The sequence below is a fragment of the Cyanistes caeruleus genome, chromosome 1 (assembly GCF_971803275.1).
Source record: "Cyanistes caeruleus chromosome 1, bCyaCae1.hap1.1, whole genome shotgun sequence".
NCBI classification, from domain to species: Eukaryota; Metazoa; Chordata; class Aves; order Passeriformes; family Paridae; genus Cyanistes; species Cyanistes caeruleus.
Genome location: NC_141701.1, coordinates 90,851,557 through 90,858,824, shown reverse-complemented (window position 1 = coordinate 90,858,824; position 7,268 = coordinate 90,851,557). Strand labels below are relative to the sequence as shown.

The 7,268-nt window shown below is 42.3% G+C and overlaps 1 long non-coding RNA gene across 2 annotated transcripts; it reads right to left on the bottom strand.

Moving 5' to 3' along the window:
• Positions 1 to 6,936, bottom strand: LOC147655732 (uncharacterized). 2 transcript variants are annotated; one of them, XR_015273816.1, is made up of 5 exons: positions 6,876 to 6,936; positions 6,184 to 6,246; positions 5,910 to 6,095; positions 4,418 to 5,249; positions 1 to 4,299 (listed from the first exon to the last, which is right to left on the bottom strand). It is a non-coding gene; the product is annotated as an uncharacterized LOC147655732 (long non-coding RNA). The 2 variants fall into 2 exon arrangements; XR_015273817.1 differs by lacking the exon at positions 1 to 4,299 and having other exon boundaries at positions 4,339 to 5,249; positions 6,184 to 6,370; positions 6,876 to 6,932.
• Between the last annotated feature and the right edge of the window lie 332 nt (positions 6,937 to 7,268).

Here is a 7,268-nt window from a genome sequence, read left to right as displayed (position 1 = left end):
TTTTCTCTTCTTTTGAGGTGGAAATACACACGTGCTCTGAATAGGAGCATTAGGCTGCACTCGCAATAAATTTGTGAAATCTTTGTGTTCACTTTATTTCTGTCTGGTGTGTGTTACACATTGCTGGTTGCCTGCTGTGGTTTCTGCACCACCAGCTAGGGATCATCTCAGGGAATCTCAATCTGGCAGTTTTGTGCTTCTCCTACCTCCTCCTACAAGAAAAGAGGAGGTTTTCCTAAAGCCTACTACTCACAGCAACTTGAATTTAGTTTGAAGCATCAGGGAAACAATCATCTCCCTCTGGTCTACCTGTTAAAATTCAAGATGGAAATTTCTTTGGGCCAGGGACTACCTTGGTACTTAAAGGCTGAATAGCAGCTGGCACAACAGACCCACATCCCTGTCTGATGCCCCCAGGCTCTGTTGTAATGTAAATACTATGTAGGACTCCTTAGGCCAGCTTCAGAGACAACTCTAATAATGTCAGTGTGAATGAATGCCAAAGGGCAGGAAAGTGGGAATGAAGAAAGAAAAGAATTGGGAGAGTACATGAAGGTTTCATATAAAGGAAGTTTGATTGCATAGCCGCAGTGCGGGCTGCATTTCAGAAACACGGAGTTTATAGGACATTGCTTACAGATACCAGGTTTTGCTGTGCTCAGAGAATCCATTTAATACTTCTGATGCTGCTCTGTTATCCGTAAGACATCCAGAGGGAAGTGTCCTTTGGATATTCAGCACCTGAGCTGCATATGCTGAATTTTGCTATGTAACAACCTTATAGGTCTATAGAGGTTTTTAATAAAAAGAAAATATTATCTTTGCAGAAAAACTTTTAAACGCACAGCAGTTGAAGTCCCAGGGCAGTGCCCAGGTTTCAAACCCAGATTGCACAACCCAGTAGGGATGATACAAGTGCCTGAGAGCTCACCCTATCAGCAGGCATGGAAAGAAGTACCCTCCATGTAGCTGTCAAGCTATTCTTCAACACATTAAATGTTCAACCATGTTAAGTCAAGTTACAAAATGCAGCAAGCAGTATTCCTGTCCTCTCTCCCACAAAGAGTTCCAAGTATTGCCTTTCTCCTGGTGAAAGACAAGACTGATATTGTGTGAGCTTTCCTTTGATGATGATCAGCCCAGAAAGTTTTGATACTTGGGTGGCAATTAACCACAGCTGGGACATGACATTACACAGATACAATGTACTAGCTCCTTGCTACTGCGAATTGTGAGCCATCCGAGAACCTGACCCCTATGTAGGTTAGCCGGTTAGCTCAGTTTCCACCCAACAACTACCATGGTGCACATCACTTGTTTGAGAAGTTTTTCCCTCTGTGAGTTCTTACTGCTTTGCACTAACAGTTATAGAGGCTGTGGCCTCACTGGAAGCTTCAGTGGCAGCAAAACTGCATCACCTGAGGGAGGGCAGTAGTGCAGAGTACAAAAGTGGCACTATTTGGGATGTGGGAGAGCCCCTCCACCTCCTGTGACTGCTTCCCTTCAGGTGGCAGCGATTCCATCCAGCCACTTCCCTTCCCCTGCTCATCAGGCCTCTCAAAGTATAAAAGCCCTAATGAAAATGAAACATGCCTGTCATATATAACAAGGAAAGGCTCAACTGCTGGCAAAAAAAAAAATAGTGTGAAATTACGGTATCAGTGTGAGAGGGAGAGATATGAGCCCTCAGTCCCCAGGAGAGAATTTGAAAGTGCATAATTTTCTCCATTCACAAGTGGCATTTAAGGGGCAGCTTTTGGAAGCTGAGAGGAAAACCCAGAAGAAAAAGAGCACTTACAAGTGGAGTGAATATTTCTGCCCTAAATATTTGGGACCTTTTTTTGATACATAGGCTTGGTCTAGCACTGGGAGATGTGCATGCACAGCCCTGACGAGCTGGTGTGGTTCCTAATGTTTTTTTCTACTCACAGCTAATGCTTTATCTAGTCTTTCTGAAGACTTAATACCAAATACTTCAGAAAAAAAAGAAAGAAAAAAAAAGACTAGGATACAACCCTTTGCCTGGTTTTTCTCTTCATGGAAGAATTTGGCAGTTCTGGGCAAGGAGAAATGTGGCTGTGGTAGGGGATACTTCTCTCTCACACTCATGAGAAAGTAATTTATTTTTAAAGAGCACTTGAGAACTTTAATATAGCATAACAATATTACCACACATCTTGCTTAAGCAAAGAATTTTTCCAATCTATATTCAGTGCCAGATAGAGTGACTATAAAATGAGTTACTGTACCTTAGATTTCTGGCTTGGCTATAGTGACAAGAAGTTAGACAAACTCTGACCATGTCTTCTTGATACAAATGTGCATTACTTGGACATATAAGAATTACCAGCTGCATGAGAGCTCATGTTTCTGGAGGGAGCTGGACTTAAAGGATGAATAACAGGTAAAGGAGTGGAGAACAATGGCCACTCTGGGGCCCAAACCAGTGAAGCAGCAGCATTTAAGCTCTTTTCCAGCTAAACTTTAACACTTCACAGTGCAACCAGAGTATGTTAGACACATGTCTGAGGCATAAATGCTGTCTCAGACCACGTGTAAAACTAAGCTCTAAACACAGTTTGACTTTTCCAGGTTATTCTTAATTTCAGAGAACAGCAAATTGGAGGCAATTGCACACACTAATCCTGATGGAGCAGACCATACATTTTATAGCCCATGAGGTTACTGACCTCCTTGACCCTGGCAAACTCTGCTGGGCCATAACAAATCTGGACCCACCAGGATTCAGCAAGCCAGGCAACAGCAGTTTCAAATCTGGGCTTTACCTCAGCCATCAGAAGAAAACCTTTGGTCAGTGTTTTCTGATGCCTCTTTTTCAGGCTTCAGAGTTTCTGAGAAATTATTCCTGAGAGCTACTGTGATATTATAAAAAAAGTCTGTTGTGTTCCCACTTCCTTGTCAGGAGTTGGGCTACGAACTATGCCCAGATAATATATGATCTTCTTTTCTGGTATTCCTACCTTTCCATAGTCAGAGCCAAACATTTCAGATATCACTAAGTATCAAATAAGGAGTAGGGCAATGTTAATATCAAATTTAGTTTCAGGTCAAGACATCCTTTCTGAAAGGGATGAACAAACTTCAAAAAATAAGAACATACACCCAAAGTAATGACTACACCCCTAGAAGCTGTAAAATCCTTCCCTTTTCTTAGGTTAGGCTTGGATACAACACCGAGAAAAGCGCTGGGCCAAGAGATCTTATTGCTACTACTTTATGTGTGTTATTTGTATTGCTACAGGACTCTGGGACCCCAATGAGGATTAGGGTCCCATTGAAGGAGGCACTATAAAAACAAACACCACACAGACAGTTCTCTGCCCCTGGGAGCTAATCTTTGGCCATTTCTCTGCAGCATCTGGAGACAGAGCAGGGCATAAGGAAATGTATTAGGGTATACTGCATGGACTGCAAATAATCTTATTTCTATAACCCTTGTCCTTTCTTACCCTACTGCCTCTCTTCTGTTTGTTAATCTATCTTACCATCTCAGTTGAAATGTAATTTATTTGCTTCTTGGGCAAAACTCTTTGTGTCTTTTCATTTGTTATGTTTATTGTGTTGTTTTGGGTCCTTTTCTTTTGCATGGTTTTGAGCCACAAAAATAATATGAACTATTGAAAACATGAAAGAAAATTTCCTTTCCTCCCTAACAAAATTAATGCATGTGATCTATTTAAATGTGCCTCTCTGAAGTGGCATGGTTTTGTACCTCTATAGTGCCTAATGTAAGCTTGTGGAACAATGAGCAAGACAACCAGTATGGTAATACAAACAAAGAAGTCTGGTCTATGTGTACGTACACACCAAATACTTCTCCAGATGATATGCAGACAAAGGAGATATACCTGCAAAATAACTCCTACCGGTTAAATACTGAAAAAGCTGCTGGTATACTGCATTGTGATTGATTAGTTGGATTTGCAGGACCCCATAAAGATAAAGCAATGTGACAGAGTCAAGGGAATATAATCTCAGCATGTGCAGGACTTGGAACAAAATGTGGACATTTTCCCACCTCTGTGGTCATTCCTTCCAGGCCAGCCTCATGCCTGCAGCATCTTCTTCCCCTGCCTACAGCCACAGCAGCTTCAGTTGTACCAAGGGACTATTTCTTGGGAAAGGGAGGTGTTGGGGACATAGGCAGTTTCTAACCTTTCCTAGGGAAGAGACTGCCTGGACAGAAGAGGCTGTAAGGCAATTGTTACAGCAGTACAGGGTGTCCAACAGCTCTGCCACCATCCATCTCTCCAAAACCTTACATAACTTGTGCACGCCCTGGAAGAGGAAAAGAAAGAGGCATTTGTTGAAAACTTGTTCAAAAGGCTGTGCTGAAGAGCTATAAACACTATGGTGTGTTAGTTTACACAGACTGAGCAAGGAAGAGGGTACAGACAGTTTAATGGTGCAATTCACTCCTGCTTCCCCTCCAGGCCACAGCTGCCGTCTCTAAAGACACCGACTCTCACTGCTGGCTTGCAAACCTCAAAGGTGGCGGAGCGTGTGATAGAGTCTCCAAAGGGATGAAGGCTTCCCTCAGATTTCACTCTGTTTCTTCTCACAAGCGGCAGACAAAGGTGGGGTTCGGAGCTTTTAGAGGTGTATTTGCCGGCGCTGCAGACCTTGTCAGTGCGGCCTGTCCTGGCCCAAGCCCCTCACGCCGGCAGAAAGGGGGGTCAGGGGAGCGCCTTCACTTTCCACAGTCAAGACTGTGAACTATTTGTATTGGATGAGGAATTTCAAGTAGAAACCGTCTGAATGTGTGTGAGTGCCTGTGCAAAGCTGAGCTATGTTTAAAGAAAACAAATGGCTTCTTAGACCTTCTCTGCAAGGTCCCATTCTAAAACGAGGCATAAGTAACTCTCGTTTCTCCTGCCACTGCAGACCTAAATGGGATCACGGGGCGGGGGGAGGTCCTGAAAGCAGAGAATCAGGAAAACCCATGACAGCAACAGTATGAATAAATTGGCAAGATACGCTGTAAATAGCTCCGATGCTGAACAAAAATAAAACAAAAAAAAATTCGTATTGCAGCCATTTTAAGATTTCTGCTTCCTTCTTCACCCCTGCCACTAAGCAGGCTTCTTCAACATGTGACAAGAAGAATTCAGAGGGATGCTTGCCAAGTGTTTTCTGACCCAAATCCTAGAGGTATCCTCCATCTGCAGCAACAGACAGCTTGCTGTGGTCTGTCATTACCTTCTGTTTGGTTTTCAACACCAGCTACCCTAGTTAATGAAAGAAGATGCAACCACCAAAGAAATTGAACAGACAAACTTTAGCAGCATTTCTGGGAAGCCTAGGAAGAGGAAGACTTCTCTAATCTTGAATAGGCCAGAATGCAGGACAATAATGACTGAGGCATGCATATGTAAGTGCATTGCTAATAGCAAACTCACTTATTAGGAAAACAGGTATATAAAACCAGGTGAAGAGGATTTAAGGACAAGAAAGGAAAGGCAGAGCTAATCATTCAGTTTCTGTCACAACATCACACCTACTACTCAGCCTCTATCTGCAGGCAGTAAATGTCATAGCCTGAAAGAGCCAGGCTGTCAGAAATATTTTTTCCTGCAAGACTGAGACCCAGATACATATCCATAAAGTTCTTCTATGTAAATGTTTGCATGTGGCCCCTCACATCTAAGGTTTGTAGCAATGCATGGTATTTAGCAAAATGCCATTCCCCTAAAGGGCAGCATATTTTTATTCTTATAATTTTGCATGGAAATTAAAATGAGCATATTTTAACATGGGAAAAGAAAACACTTTTCCCCCCAGCTAGGCGCTGCTGCATCGCTGTGCTGCTGCTGCTGCTAATGGTGGCTTGATATTTTTCTCTGCATATTCAGAAACAATTCAAATGTAACAAACGCCCATTTACCTACCACATAAACACGAGGTACTTAAAATGCTTGTCTTTGATAAACCATTCTCCCCTTTGAGGATCCATTAGGCCCAACATGAATGAAGCCTAAAAAGCTACTTAAAGCTTTTGGAGAATTCTCTGGATTTCCAGCTTCACATTTCAGTTACTTCGATGTTTGCATTAAGATGCTTGTCTGAGTTCTGCCCTGCAGGATTCAGAAAAAGAAAAATGTTCCTTTTGTATTGAACACAACCGGTAGGTATTTAGCTATTTTTTGTGTATTATGACAGTACCATCTGGCATTCATCTGCTGGGTACCTCAGGAGAATGTCCCCTTCTTATTTGCCTGTATGATGCTGGCCAAAATGACAGAGTACACCAAAGGTTAACTTCCTGTAATGCCGTCTCTTAGATTATCTTCAGTAAGACAGTAGTTCCTTTATATTCCTAACTTTGAATTTCACGTGTTCTCCTGCCTGCCTGGAAAACAGGGTCATAGGAGATTCTTATGGGTCAGACACCTCCTAATGTGAAGCCAGGGGTAATCCTAACAAACTTAGTAACATCAATCTATAAGGCCAGTTGGTGCTGCACATGCAGAAGGAAATGTGAAATTGAAATGGAAGCTTGCCCAGTTAGGTTTGCTCTGTTCCACTGAAAAGCTTTGTACAGTGGAAGCATAAACAAACCACTGCTCTTAGAAGTCATGGTTCACCTGCTGACTCAAACACTCATGTCTGTCAACCAGCATGAGAGAGGCCAAGGGGACTATCTGTTTGGGTTTCTCTTTTGGTCTCAGCCTAATTTATCTTGTCAGTTCCAAGATCTCCATTCCTTTCTTGAAAGGACTGAAAAGGAAGTTTGGCTTAGCTCTGCCCTCCAATTATTTGATTATTTTTAAGCACACAAACAAGAACTTATCGTGGACCTGTTCAGATTGCCTAGTTCAGCTCCTGAGTAACTCTTAAAGCTTTTTTCATCCTACCCCTTCCTCAAACGGCAGTTCCTTCATCCCTTTGAGGATATATACTTTAATGCTCCCAACCTGCTTCTTGCAAACAGCCTTTTCAAGAGAAACAAGCCAGTCTTGAGCAATTAAGACCTATAGATCTCCCTTCACTTCCTTCAAAGCCATTGTGGAGGTGCAGCTGAAACCCATTAAATTCAATTGAGCCCAAATGGCCCATAAGTCATATGGAAACTTCCTCTGGGCTTTTAACAAAGAGCCTTGCTTTAAATTCCAAATTACAAACAAATTCAGTGTGTTCAGCTTTCACATAAAACATAAAAATTAAAGAAAACATACAGAGGAAAAGTTGCATCCAATCACAGGGAGCATTATAAGAAAGCACAAGCAGCTACTCTTGTTCTGAAGTTA